Here is a 16,183-nt window from a genome sequence, read left to right on the forward strand (position 1 = left end):
AGATCTTACAATGATCAAAACAGGAGGAGTCAATCAAAGGTGCAAAGACCTACTAGAACTCCACCTAAGGTGCAAAGACCTCCCAAAAACCAAGGTTCATATAGAGTACCCCAAAACCAAAGACCTTGGAACCCCCAATCATACCCAAATTGGTATGGTAATCAAAGGGAAAATAAAAACCAAATGGTTTGGAGACCAAGAGGAATATATGATACTGACATTGATGGACCCAATATACAATGGAGACCAAATTTTTATTAAGTTCTTTACCTTCTATCCCCGTTTTTTGATAATGCCAAAGGGGGAGAGTAATGGGGAGATAAAGTGGTAGTTTCTTTCTTAAACAAATATTGTCTTCATATTGTCTCTTTATATCACTTGATATTACTTATTTGTCATCATCAAAAAGGGAAAGATTGTTGGGGTAAATTCCACACATCACCCATTATGATTTTGATGATAACAAATAAGTTAGTTGTACTAACTCTTGTCTAAAAGATGCATAGATAAGAGCAGAACATCAAGTGAGGGGGAGCACTTAATTCAAGAGATTGATGCCCAAAGTAAATTGAACTTGTCCAGTCTTTCAAGACATCATCATCCATTATGGTTTTGATGATAACAAATAAGTTAGTTGTACTAACTCTTGTCTAAAAGATGCATAGATAACAGCAGAGCATCAAGTGAGGGGGAGCACTCAATTCAAGAGATTGATGCTCAAAGCAAATTGAACTTGTCTAATCTTTCAAGACATCAAAGAATCATGAAGAATGGAGAACAAGTTTTGAAGACAAAGATCAAGACAAGTTAGAGGAACTCACTTTGAAGATACTCATGTAAAGAAGTGAAGTTCAAGACTTGAAGAATTGTGAAGACTTAGAATTGTACTAAGTTGTAAATTCATTTGTTAAAGTCACAATTGATGTAATGCATACACGCACACATACATTCATTTAGAATGACCTTAGGAGATTAAATGGACCCCTAAACATGTGACTATTGAGTTTTGGAACCCCCCAAATCAAACCCTTTTGGAATCTCCCATGTAAGTCCAATAAAGGACTTAAATGAGAATACAGAAATTATATGATCCAGCATACCAGATCATGAAACGGTATACCGGATCAATAGTGAATCTCAGGAAATAGAAAACAGCAGCTCAGTTAAGCATGCTGGATGAGGATCTAGCATACCGGATCATAATCCAGCATACCAGATCACTTTATGACTGTTGAAATATGACCGTTATTCCCTTATTTCTTAAGGAAAGTAGGTAACCCGGCATACCAGATTCCCATCTAGCATACCAGATTACTTATAAAATATGGGATTCTTTTCTTAATTGGATTCCTAATTGGTTCTAAGCCTCTAGCCTATAAATACCCTCTTGATTAGTGTTCTAAACACTACAACAATCATTAATCAAGAGCTCTAAGCAATCAAGCACTCCCTTGTGAGATTATTCTTTCAAGATCAAAGAAGATCGAAGAAAATTCAATCTCATTCTTGCTCCCTCATTCCATACTTGCATCCAAGTTATATTGACTAAGAGTTAGCACTCATTCTACTAAGTTTTAAGGTAATCCTAAACTACTTAGTACTTTACTTAAAATTGTTGTTGAGTCCTCTTGCTCGGAATTAAGATTGGTTGAGTCCTCTTACTCAGAATCAAAAGTAGTGAGTCCTCTTACTCAGAATCAAGATTGGTTGAGTCCTCTTGCTCGGAATCAAGAGTAGTTGAGTTCTCTTGCTTGTTTCTCAAGAGTAATTGTACGAGTCCTCTTGCTCTTACTTAAGATTCTAATAGTGAAATTCTCTCTAAGGTGAGAGGAGTGGACGTAGGCACGTGTTGGCCGAACCACTATAAATCTTTTGTGTTTCTCTTTAATTATTGTTTGTCAATTGGTTATCTTTACTTGTTTATTTTCTGCATAATTTTTTGTTTTCCAACCTTCATCTATTCACCCCCTCTCTAGGTGAATTCACATTTGGTATCAAAGCGGGAGCTCAAGACCGTGATTATCTTTAATCCAACTAAGACTTAAAAACTATGAGAACTTCTGCTAACTGTAAGTTCGAAGGTTATAACATTACCTGACCTCCCTTCTTTGAAGGTGAAGGATTCTCCTTTTGGAAGAATCACTTCAAGAACTTCGTATGCGCTAATAACGTTGATGCATGGAAAGTTATAGCGAACGGACCTAATACTATAGACAAGCCCAAAGAATAATGGACTCCAGTTGAGAAAGTTAAGATGCAACTCAACTATGTTGCTATAAGTTATCTTCAATGTGCATTAGGAGAACAAGAGTATAGTGGGACATGCATGTGTGACTCCGCTAAGGAGATGTTTGATAAGCTTATAGTGACCTATGAAGGTACTTCTGAAGTTAAGCAATCTAAGATTGACATGTTAGTGAATGAATATGAATTGTTTAAAATGAAAAATGAAGATGATATATATGCCATGTTTACTCGATTTACTAACATCGTGAACAAGTTGAAAGGATTAGGTAAGGTTTATACCAATGGTGAGAACGTTCTAAAGAGTAATATCTCTCTCAAAGGAATGGAGACCCAAGACTACAGCAATCAAAGAATCCAAGGACATTGATAAGCTAAGCTTGGATGAACTATTGGGATCTCTCCAAACTCATGAGATGGAGCTCAAACAAGACACCAAGGAGATTGAACCAAAAGAACCAAAGAAGAAAGTTGTAGCGTTCAAATCATATCATGAAGTAAGTGATGATGAAGAAGAACTATCTGATGACGAGATTTAATATCTCTCAAAGAAGTTCTCAAAGTTTCTGAAGAACAAAGGCAAAGCCACATTCAACAAGAAAAGACTCTCAAGAGACCAAAAAGGTAAAAATGCTCTTAAATAAAATAATGATTCTTCTTCAAAAGACATTATTTGCTATGAGTGTAGGAAACCAGGACATTTCAGGGGAGATTGTCCAAAGATAAAGAAATACAATAAACTATACAAAGCCGAACACTCTTTCAATTCAAGCGATGAAGAAGAGGAAGACGAAGAATCTCAAGAAGAAGAACAAATCAACCTTGCTTTTGTGGCTATTGAAGATGAAGAAAGTGAAAATGAGGTAACCCCCACTTCTCCATCTCATAAGGATAAGAATTTTCTAGAATTAGAAGAAGCTTTTGAAGACCTCTACCAAAGTAGCATAGAGTTAGCTACTATTAAAAAGAATCTCTTAAAAGAGATCAATATCCTCAAAGACCAAAACACAACTCTAACTTCTCAAGTAAATATCTTGGAAGAAGAGAAAGAGAAGTTGTGTACAGCCTTAGAGTCCTTTACAAATGACAAAAAGACCCTTGATATCTTACTTGGAAATGCCTCCAAAGCACCTTTCAACAAGGAAGGGCTAGGCTATGATGTGAGCATGAGTTTAAAACAAACCCAAAAATCAAGGTCAAGTAAGATAGCAAGCAAAGGAGCTAAGAAAAATAAATATTGTAACTACTACACAAAGAAGGGACATTCTCTTGAGGAATGCTATTCCAAGAAAAAAAGTCCTCAACTTAAGAACCCCAATCCCAAAGGGAAGACTCAAAGTCCAAATACCCCTCCAATTATTGTATGCAATAACTGCAACAAGAAGGGACATACTATCTAGGAATGTCATCACATGAACCAATCTTTTCACTATTCTAAAAGACCTTACAATGGTCAAAATAGGAGGAGTCAACCAAAGGTGCAAAGACCTACTAGAACTCCACCTAATGTGCAAAGACCTCCCAAAAACCAAGGTTCATATAGAGTACCCCAAAATCAAAGACCTTGGAACCCCCAATCATATCCAAATTGGTATGGTAATTAAAAGAAAAATGAAAACCAAATGGTTTGGAGACCAAGAGAAATATATGATACTGACATTGACGGACCCAATATACAATGGGGATTAAATTTTTATTAAGTTATTTTCCTTCTATCCCCCTTTTTTTATAATGCCAAAGGGGGAGAGAAATGGAGAGATAAAGCGGTACTTTCTCTCTTGAGCATATATTGTTTTCATATTGTCTCTTTATATCACTTGATATTATTTATTTGTCATCATCAAAAAGGGAGAGATTGTTGGGGTAAATTCCACACATCACCCATTATGGTTTTGATGATAACAAATAAGTTAGTTGTACTAACTCTTGTCTAAAAGATGCATAGATAAGAGCGGAGCATCAAGTGAGGGGGAGCAGTCAATTCAAGAGATTGATGCTCAAAGCAAATTGAACTTGTCCAATCGTTCAAGACATCATCACCCATTATGGTTTTGATGATAACAAATAAGTTAGTTGTACTAACTCTTGTCTAAAATATGCATAGGTAAGAGCAGAGCATCAAGTGAGCGGGAGCACCCAATTCAAGAGATTGATGCTCAAAGCAAATTGAACTTGTCCAATCTTTCAAGACATCAAAGAATCATGAAGAATGGAGAACAAGTTCTGAAGACAAAGATCAAAATAAGTTAGAGGAACTCACTTTGAAGATACTCATGTGAAGAAGTGAAGTTCAAGACTTGAAGAATTGTGAAGACTTAGAATTGTACTAAGTTATAAATTCATTTGTTAAAGTCACAATTGATGTAATGCACACACGCACACATACATTCATTTAGAATGACCTTAAGAGGTTAAATGGACCCCTGAACATGTGACTATTGAGTTTTGGAACCCCCCAAACCAAACCTTTTTGGAATCTCCCCTGTAAGTCCAATAAAGGACTTAAATGAGAATGTAGAAATTGTATGATCCAGCATACCGGATCATGAAATGGTACACCAGATCAATAGTGAATCTCAGGAAATGGAAAACAATAGCTCAGTTAAGCATGCTGGATGAGGATCCAGTATACCGGATCATGAACCGGTATACCGAATCATAATCCAGCATACTGGATCACTTTATGACTGTTGAAATATGACCATTATTCCCTTGTTTCTTAAGAAAAGTAGGTAATTCGGCATACCGGATTCCCATCTAGCATACCGGATTACTTATAGAATGTGGGATTCTTTTCTTAATTGGATTCCTAATTGGTTCTTAGCCTCTAGCCTATAAATATCCTCTTGATTAGTGTTCTAAACACTACAACAATCATCAATGAAGAGCTCTAAGCAATCAAGCACTCCCTTGTGGGATTATTCTTTCAAGATCAAAGAAGATCGAAGAAAATTCAATCTCATTCTTGCTCCCTCATTGCATACTTGCATCTAAGTTATATTAACTAAGAGGTAGCACTCATTCTACTAAGTTTTAAGGTAATCTTAAACTACTTAGTACTTTACTTAAAATTGTTGTTGAGTCCTCTTGCTCGGAATCAAGAGTAGTGAGTCCTCTTGCTCGGAATCAAGATTGGTTGAGTCCTCTAGCTCGGAATCAAGAGTAGTGAGTCCTCTTGCTTGGAATCAAGATTGGTTGAGTCCTTTTGCTCGGAATCAAGAGTAGTTGAGTTTTCTTGCTCATTTCTCAAGAGTAGTTATACGAGCCCTCTTGCTCTTACTCAAGATTCTAATAGTGAAATTCTCTCTAAGGTGAGAGGAATGGACGTAGGCACGTGTTGGCCGAACCACTATAAATCTTTTGTATCTCTCTTTAATTATTGTTTGTCAATTGGTTATCTTTACTTGTTTATTTTTCGCATAATTTTTTGTTTTTCAGCCTTCACCTATTCACCCCCCTCTAGGTGAATTCACAATTTCAAGATTCTTTTTGTCATTTGTAAATGACTCTAAGGCATTAGACAAATTTTTCTTTTCTTCTTCAAAGTCATCTACTTGAGAAAATAAGGTTATGATTTGTCCTTTAAGGGAATCAATCTCTTTTAAGAGAATTTTCTTGGTGGTTGCCAATTCTATACTATTTTGATAAAGTTCCTCAAAGGCTTCCTCTAATTCTAAATTATCTTTAGCATTAGGAGATGGAGGTGTAGGAGTTACCCCGACTTGGTATTCTTCAAGAGCCATGAGAGCTAAATTGGTTTGCTCTATTTCTTGAGATTCCTTATCTTCTTCTTCTTCACCACTTGAATCGAATGTATGTTTGGCTTTTAATGCCTTCTTGTATTTCTTCAATTTTAAACAATCTCCTATGAAGTGTCCCAATTTTCTATACTCAAAATAAACAATGTCTTTTGAAGAAGAGTCAATATTTTCTTTAGAAATATTCTTACATTTTTTATCCCCCTTATTGAATGAGGTTTTACCCTTCAACTTTAGAAACCTTGAAAACTTCTTTGAGAGATATGCAATCTCATCATCGGAGAGTTCTTCTTCATTGTCACTAACTTCATAGCACGATTTGAAAGCCACGATCTTCTTCTTTGGATCTTTTGGTTCATCTTCTTTGGCATCTTGCTTGAGTTCTATCTCATGAGTTTAAAGAGATCCCAATAGCTCATCAAGACTTAGTTTTTCTGTATCCTTTAAAGTTTTTCTATATCCTTTGACTCCTTGATGGCCGTTGATTTGGGTCTCCATTCCTTGGAAAGAGATCTCAAGATCTTTCTCATATTTTTTCTATTTGTGTAGACTTTACCTAAGTCTTTCAACTTGTTGACAATGTTAATAAATCTAGTAAACATACATAGATATTTTCATCATTTTTCATTTTAAACAATTCATATTCATTTAACATGCCAATTTTGGATTGTTCGATTTTCGTGGTTCCTTTATATGTTACAACAAGTTTATCAAATATTTTCTTAGCGGAATCACACATGTAAATTCTATTGTATTCTTTTTCACCTAGAGTACATTATATATAACTAATGGCTACATAGTTAAGTTGGACTTTTGCTTTTTTGGCGGTAGTTCATTCTTTTTTGGGTTTGTTTATGACATTTGGTCCATTTTCTATAACATCCCAAGCATCAATATCATGAGCACAAACAAAGTTCTAGAATCGATTTTTCCAATAAGCAAATCCTTCTCCTTCAAAGAAGGGTGGTCTAGAGATGTATCCTTCAATCTTTCAATTGCTAGAGGATCCCATGGATGTTTGACTCTTAATAAGATTAAGATATTAATCAAGGTCTTGAGCTCCTGTTCTGATATCAATTGTGAAATCACCTAGAGGGGGTGAATAGGTGAAGCTACTAGAAAATAAAATCTTTTACAGAATAATAGGTTATTAACATAAATTAAAACAGTTGCACCAATAACACAAAGATTTTATAGTGGTTCGGCCAAAACTTGCCTACATCCACTCCTCTCAACTTAGAGAGAATTCCACTAAAAATAATCTTGAGAAAGAGCAAGAGGACTCTTACACAACTCTTGATTCTGAGCAAGAGGACTCAACACAACTCTTGATTCCGAGCAAGAGAACTCAACACAACTCTTGATTCTGAGCAAGAGGACTCAATACAACTCTTGACTCCGAGCAAGAGGACTCAACTAATCTTGATTCCGAGCAAGAGGACTCAATCAAATATAAAGTTAAACTACTAAATAAAGTGTTACCTCGACCTTAGAAGGAGTGTGTGCTACCTTCCAACTTTGAAGCTTGAAGCTTGATGTGGTAGAGGAGCTTGAGTGTGTGAGCTTGTGATTAATGGATGCTTGTAATCAATGTATGCTCACTTGAGACTATGACACTTAGAGCTTGTGGTGGTATTATCTCTTAATAATGGTGATTGGTCTTGATTTGAGCTTAAACAAGTGTCTATTTATAGACTTGGGAGCTCAAACTAAGTTATGAACTATTTTAAGTTCGGATTCAAAAGACAGACATAATTCAGTATGTCGTTTCCCAAACCGGTATACCGAATCACCAAAATCACTTAAAAAATAGCCGTTGATCCAACGGTCAAATCTCAATGGTCATGATCTGATTCGGTATGTTGGATCATGGTCTGAATTGATTTTTAATCTAGTACACTGGATCCAGATCTGGAGCACGCCGTTTGCTCTGGGTAAAATTATATCTGAATTGTATCTGTGGGATTATAGGATACGGTATGCCGTTTCCTGATCTGGTATACCGAATCAACAATTTTGCTGAATCATTGCAAGTCCTTAGATGGACTGTTTTGGGTTGATTACATTTGGCTTGGGCATATGAAATGGGGTCAATTTAACCTCCTAAGGTCATTTTATATGAATGCATGTGTATGTGTGTGTGCATTACATCAATTTATGACCTTAATATAATTTTACAACTTAATACACTTATAAGTCTTCAATACACTTCATAACTTGAGCTTTATTGCTTTGCTTGAGTATTTATCTTCATAATGTGTTCTGCATATTTATGACTCTTTGATGTCTTGAAAGCTTGGACTAAGGCTTCAATTTATTTGATCATCAATCTCTTGAATTAAGTGCCTCCCCTCACTTGGTGCCATGCTCTTATATAGGGATTCTATGCATCTCAAACAAGAGTTAGTATAATTTGGTTGATTTGTTATCATCAAAACTTTGATATCATCACAGTGGATGATGGAGTTTGTGTGTAAGGAATTTCCCTCAACAATAAGTTTTGCGCCAAGTTTGATATCAAGAGGCATTGGTCTACGATTTATGGACCATAGACTAACGGAGCAGTGGAAGTAGCCAACAAAAATGTCAAAGTCATATTGTAAAAAATGGTTGATACTCATAGAGATTGGGTAGACAAGCTCCCATATGCGTTATGGGCTTATCAGACGTATATTCGAACTTCTACTGGGGTAACTCCTTTTTCATTGGTCTATGGAATGGAGGCAATATTACCTGTGGAAATCCAAGTACTGTCAGAGTATTGATGGACTACAAATTACCAGAAGAGAATGGATGCTAGAAAGGCATGATGAGCTTAACCTGCTAGATGAGAAAAGGATGAAAGCCATGGATCACCTTAAGAAGTACCAACTCAGAATGGCGAGAGCCTTCAACAAAGGAGTTCGCCTGCAGAATACTGAAGAAGGAGATTTAGTTCTTCGTGAGCAAAGGGCACCTATCCACGACCCAAGGGGCAAGTTCAGGCCAAATTGGAGTGGACCTTATCAAGTAAAGGAAATCCTAACTGGGCAAGTTGTTCGACTTGTGGATCTTGATGGAGAAGACGTCAAGGGCCTTGTTAGCATGGACCAACTTAAGAAATATTTCATGTAGCTGTTAGGTCTACATGAACTACGTTTGACCTGATTCCTTTTCAAAGGATAATTAGGCAACTTGGCATGCTCAAGTGTGATCACATCAACCCTTCATTAGGGGTATATTTCTAAATCCGCCACCCTTCAATTTCCATCACCCATCATCCAAAAAAAAAATCCTGCTGTCCAACAAAAATCCACCATCCGGCATCTCCTCGTGTGTTACTAGTAGGAGCTGACTATTCCTTGAGTCCAATAAAAGAAAAAAAAAAAAAAGAAGAAAAGAAAAAGTAAAAAAAGAGAAATCTTTTCCAATTTACTAAGGAGTTGTTTGGTTGGGTACAGGCAATATACATCCCCTAAAGAAGGCAACTCTTGACGAGACTTTACACAAATGGACCGTAGGCATGAGCTCAGACGATCCAACCGCTTTGGAAGATGTACATCTACCAATCATTGGAGGGATCATGTATGTGGAGATCCATCATGACATGCTTCGGCAAGTATACCAATGTTGGGATCTAGAACTGAATGTTTTCAGATTTGGAGATGTGAAGATAACCTCCACAGTTGAAGAATTTTGAGCTTGCGATGCTCTCATAGCCGTCAGGAAGACTTTTTCGTCTCCCTCTATGCAACAGCTACAAAGAAGTGCTACAAGATTTCTTCAGATGGCCCAAGAGGGAAGTCAAGAAGATTATGGAATATGGCAAAGTTGACATTATGAAAGTAACAGGAATCTAATCCAAGCAGGAAAGTGTTGAAAAAGCTCGACAAGAGAATAGGAGGAAAGCATATTTGTTTTGTATGATTAGGAGATACTTGCTGCGTACCCCCGAGAAAGGTGTTCTCCCTGTAATGGCCGACGTTGTCCAACAGATTCTTGAAGTATGTGATATCACCCCTACAATGCTAGCTGAGACTTTCAAAGTTTTAGACGACATGAGTGATTTCCAAAAGTATGGCACAAATCATTGTGCAGGATCCCCTGCAATTTTGTAAATGTGGCTGCTGGAAAGGCTACGATTGGTCCAACCAATACGTAATGCCACGCTGCACTTAAAGCATTTTTGAACCCGAAGAGAAATGATAGAGTTTCTTGCGATCAAGGACTGGAGGAAATATTTAGAAGAAAGAATGGACGAGAAGATCCAGTGGAACTACCATTGGTGGAATACAGAAACCCCAGTCTTCAAAATTCAGGATTGTGATTATGTGTGGTTGATGGGATTGACTCATACCACCTTCTACCTGCCTCATCTCATATCCACGCAATGTCACTTGGCCCCAAAAGAAGCAACGGCAAAAGATCGACCATCAAAAGAGTTAATGTCGAAGATCATGAACCTACTAGATGAATTGTGGATGAAACATGTAATTGAGGGGTGACCTTATTGGACTATGTTTCGTTTCCATCAATCTCTTTTCCATTGCCGTACCCTCTTTTCTGTTGCCATACCATTCCCACACATGTAACCATCAGGGGTTAAATGAAAGACGTTTGGGATTGTGCCTTGCAAAGAAAAAGTAATTGTTTCAAGATAATTAACCTACACTATACACAACACAAAATAAGAAATAAAAAAATAATATACAACATCCAAACAACACTCTAAAATCCACACTCTAAAAATCCATACAAAAAAGAGTATGTTCAATAACTAGGGGTGTAGAAGACTAATTCTTGCCGCCAAAGGATGCGGCCTTGCTATCAACCTTCAGGACGTACTCATAGCCGCCATCGTCACTATTGTCATCGTCGCCATCATCATTATCATCATCATCATCATCATCGGCATCACCCTGTATCGGGGATGGAAACCGAAAGAGTCCTGCATGCTTGAGCTCCCTCCGAAGGCGCTTGTTCTCCTTAGAATACCATCGATTCTCCTCAGAACTCCGTCGATAACGACGCTCAAAGTGGTCCCGAGATTCCCTCATCTTGTGGAGCTGATCGCTCTGAGAGAGAAAAGGATTGAGACTACTTCAAGGAAATGGAAGAGATTCCACAAGAAGGGAAAGCATCAAAAGATACAGAAGAGGAATTGCTCACCAACTGCTAGATGTCACGTATCCTCTCCTCGAACTGGGCGTCCACACTCGCATGCATCTGGTGCATGTCGGCATATCTCTCAGCACTGATCTATTATGATGACACCAAGCAAAAGTCAGCCAAGATCAAGGAATTAATCATAAAGTAAAGAGAAAGATAAGGGACAACATACCCCATCAAAGGGGATCAGGAGCCCCAAGTCATGATCGGGAACCCAAAAGGCAAGGAGGGTGGTCTGGAGACTGATATCAAACATGGAAGGGATGGTCCACCCCCTATACCTTGGGATGGGATTGCCCATTTGTGCAATAGGCAAGTCAGTACCAGCAGCATGGGAAGGGCGAGAGCTCACATTGCAGCCACGTGAGGGAGGCAATCCGTACTCCCCAAGAATCAAGCGGCGATCTAGATACTGCAAAAAGGAAGAAAGAAAAGAAGAGACAAGACTGTTAATTTAAAAAAAAATTGGGGGACAGAAAATGTCACAAAAGGAAACCAGATTCAAGGGAATACCACAGGACCCTCTCGGGTTAAGCAAACACAGATAGTCTCCCGATAAAGGAAGTCCTGGTAATCCTGGTTCATCACAACCAGCTCTACAGCTGCAATCCCAGCCCTCAAGGCCTCGATGTCAGGGGATAAGAGAGGAGCATGCATATGAGTAGGGGGAGGTCGAGGTACTATCTGAGTAGGATGCCACTGGTGGGTCACCCTCTCCCCAAGATACAACTCCACCCCAGAAGGACCCTCAAAGGCTATCCGCTTCTGGATAAGCCCATAAGCAAATCGATACTCCTCCAGGTCATCGGGATAAATCTCCTCCTCATCGTAGGGCTCCCAGCAGATCTGCCAACAGAATGATTTCAGTTAAACAAGTAAAGAGGAATCAGTTCAGGAAGAACATGAAAACTCAAAGAAGTTTCTTTGATCATTACCCGGGTAGCTACCAAATCATTGAGCTGGAGATATACTTGCAGCTCATCGGTAAGAGAACACCTAGCCTTCCCCCAGCGAGTCACTCGGGGGATGTAAGGAGCCGACTCGTCAAGAAGGCCAGGGCCATGGGTCCCAAGAACCTCATAGAACCAGACCTGTCAAGAAAATAAGAGAGCAATATCAAGAACCAAACAAAGATTGAAGGCTAAAAAAAAAAAGAAAGGAGAGATCAGGGGAGCAAAGCATACCCAAAGAACGTAGGCGCAGCCAGTCAAGCCAAGAGCACCGAAGGCAAGATAATCTAACATCCTCAGAAAGTGAGTATAGGCAGACCCACCCCAGTCGAAAGACGTTGCCTCATAAAAATCCTTAAAGAAACAAGCAAGAATAGTGTCTGTGCGGCCTCGCCTGTCACGAAAAAGAACTTTGGAGACAAGATAAAGGAGAAAACTCCTAGTAGCCTGGTCCAATACTCCCTAGGGGAGTTGTCATCAATGACACGGTCATCCCACTCCTCCTTCAGGGAGGACAAGAGAATGACACGGGAGGTCACTGTGAAACCTAGGAGATCCCCAATGTCCTTAAGGGACCTCGTCTCAAGGGAAGGAATCACAAAAACAAGTTTCCTAGTGAAGGGGATCCCTATAATCATGAAGAAATCTAGGGGAGTAATGGTTATCTCCCTAGTAGGTAGGTGAAATGTATGAGTCGACAACCACTAGCAATCCACCAAAGCATGAACTTTGGGAGTGTCTAGCTTGGGCACAACTACCTGAGCAATACGCCCCAAGCCAGCCAAGTCCACCCTCTCCCTCACGGCAGGATGAAGGCGCGAGTACCATGAAAAGACATCATTCGGACGACAATACTAATTGTAACCAGGGAAATAAAGCTCCTACAATAAATTGAGCGAAAATCAAATACTGAACAAGAATATGCGTTGCATAAAAAGAGAAGAAAAGGCGAGTACCACTTACCTTCTTGAGAGCCTGACCCCAAATGGTGCAGCATTTGTGGAGCACGGTGTCCACCAAAATACTGCCCGTGTACCACTCTGCCTTCAGGTTGCCGGATACTTCGGAGGAAGAAAATGATAGTCTGCCTCGTTTGGATGAAGACATGGCGAATGGCTCACAAGAGAGATGGAAAAACAAAGAAGAAAGAGAAAAATGAGAAAAAGCAAGGAAGAGAAGAAGAGAGAGGGGAGAGCCCAAGAGGGAAAAAAACTAAGCCAAGGGAGAGGGGGAGGTGAGAAATGAGGTCCACCCCCCCTCTTTTATAGAAATTTGGACTTGGTGGCCCCGCGGGCTGTGGGCGCGTGCCTGGCGACACCACGCGGTAGCTCCGCGGCCTAGGCTGCGGCCCTGCGTGGCACCGTTGCGGCCAAAATATATATATAAATTTTTTTTGGGTTGCAATGCCACCCCACTACACATTTTGAAAAATCGATCGAGATGCCATCTCATTGTATGTTTTAGAAAAACCAGTCGCGATGCCGTCTCATCATATGTTTTTAAAAAACCGGTCACGATGCCATCTCATCGTATGTTCTTTTTTGAAAAACCGATCGCAATGCCGTCTCATCGTATGTTTTTGAAAAATAGGTCACGATGCCACCTCATCGTATGTTTTTTCCCCAGTGGTCACGATGCCATCTCGTCGTATGTTTTCTAAAAATCGGTCGCGATGCCACCTCATTTTACATTTTTTCCCAAGTGGGTCACGATGCCATCTCATCGTATGCTTTCTAAAAAGTGGTCGCGATGCCATCTCATCGTACCTTTCTCCAGGTTAGTCACGATGCCATCTCATCGTGCTTCTTTTCTCCAGTTGGTCGTGATGCCATCTCATCGTTACACCTTTCAAAATTCAGTCACGATGCCCTTTCATCGTTGCACATTTCAAAATTCGGTGGCAATGCCATCTCATTGTTGCACCTTTCAAAATTCAGTCGCGATGTCGTCTCATCGTTGCACCTTTCAAAATTCGGTCCCGATGCCGTCTCATCATTGCCATTTCAAAATTCAGTCGCAATGCCGTCTCATCGTTACACATTTCAAAATTTGATCCCGATGCCATCTCATCGTTTGGTCGCGATGCCATCTCATCGTTTGGTCACGATGCCATCTCATCATTTGGTCACGATGTCATCTCATCGTTCGATCACGTTGCCATCTCATCATTTGGTTGCGATGCCATCTCATCATTTGGTGTTGCGATGCCATCTCATTGTTTGGTCACCATGCCATCTCATCGTTTGGGCACGATGTCATCTCATCGTTCGGTCACCATGCCATCTCATCGTTCGATCACGATGCCATCTCATCATTTGGTCACAATGCCATCTCATCGTACGTCCCCAAGGAAAAATTCGGTCAATATACCTTTCAAATCGAGCATTGCTCAAAGCCATTATCCTTTTTGATCTTTTGATCACCCATTTGCTAAGATAGGTTTTGGTGTTTGGAACTAAAAAAAAGAATTTTCATCGAATGGTTTGCCGATATAGGTTTTATCATTCACCGAGCAATTTGTCGAGTTAGGTTTTATTGTTCAGAACTTCGTCACCTATGAGCAAAGTGACGATAGTAGTTGCTCAACCCGAGGAAGTTCATCGAAAGGTTTACTAAGGGACCCCTATTACCTTTGACCAAAGTAATAGAGTAGTTGCTCGGCCCAAGGAGGCTTACTAAAAAGTTTGCCGAGGGAACACCATCACCTATGAGTAAACTGAAGGGTAGTAGTTGCTCAAAAGATTTGTTGAATGGTTTACCAAGACACAGTTTTATCATTCAACTCCGCCACCTATGAGCAAAGTGGCGGTGATGCATACTCCTGGTGACAAAATCAAGCAGTCTTTTGTCTTTGCCCTTCTGCTGTAGGCATAGGTCTCGGCCAAAGAGGGTTAAACTATAGACACAAAATTTTACCACCCCCCAATGATGATGACAATCGGACACGAAAGACTGGCAATGCCCTTTAAAAACTCCTTTCCTTCGGGGTAACTCGGACACCCCCTATTCCATTTTGTTTGCACCCGTGGTCCCTCGCATTCTAGGAATGAACCCCCATGACGCCCTCGCTTAAAGCCCTTACCCAGTGGCATCGCACCCGGTAGCATCGTGCCCGACTGCGGCACCGCCCGACAGCACCGCGCTCAGCCACGATGCCACCCGACAACACCGTAGCCAAGGATTTTTCCTCCTCCACGGTGTCGCGCCCCAAGTTGTAGTGCCGCCAGGGTACCCAAAACAAAAATTTTTTGTCTAGCAGCGCTGCTAAATCTCCCGTGGTGCCACCAAACAGATTTTTGCCTATAAATAGCCCTCACCCCTCTTTTCAAACAAGTCTCAAGTTAAGGAGAGGGGGAGCCCCGAGCTCCAGTTTTTTAGTTTTTTCCTTTTTTCCTAGTTTCGCGGCCCTGCCCCTGTCTGATTTCGAGCCTTTGAGCTTAGTCCCTCGGACCCATCTTTCCTAACCCGGTTCTGTCAAAAACCCCGAAGCCTCCCATGGCCTGGTCACCTTGCTCGATGTCCTAATCCCCAGTTTCTGAAGCGTTTTTTGACTTCGTTATTCTGTCCGAGGTCCTAGTATTTGACGCCCGTGCGCTGTTACTCTGCCCGATATTTGAAGAATGGCCTAGTTTCCAAAGCTTTTCGACGCTGTTATTCTGTCTGAGGTCCTAGTATTCGATGCCCCGTGTGCCATTACTCTGCCCGATATTTGAAGAAGCTTAGTTTTCGAAGCTCTTCAACGCTGTTGTTCTGTTCGGGGTCTCAGCACCCGACACCCGTACGCCGTTACGCTGCCAGATATTTGGGTAAGTACTCCCCAAATATTGTTTTTGACGTCGTTATTCTGCCTGATATCCAAGTAACTACTCTTCGACGCTGTTACTTTGTCCGATGAAGGACAAAGCCAGTCTTTTGCCTCCACCTGAGTTGGGGGACGAGATTTGTCCCGTATAACTGCATTGTTTTAAACGCATACAGATATTTAACTCTTTCATCGCATTTTAATTCTGTAACAATGTAGACTTTTAAATTAGGGCAAATTTCACGGACTATAAGTATTCGAAATGTCAGAGACAACCCAAA

The sequence above is a fragment of the Telopea speciosissima genome, chromosome 2 (genome assembly GCF_018873765.1).
Source record: "Telopea speciosissima isolate NSW1024214 ecotype Mountain lineage chromosome 2, Tspe_v1, whole genome shotgun sequence".
NCBI classification, from domain to species: domain Eukaryota; kingdom Viridiplantae; phylum Streptophyta; class Magnoliopsida; order Proteales; family Proteaceae; genus Telopea; species Telopea speciosissima.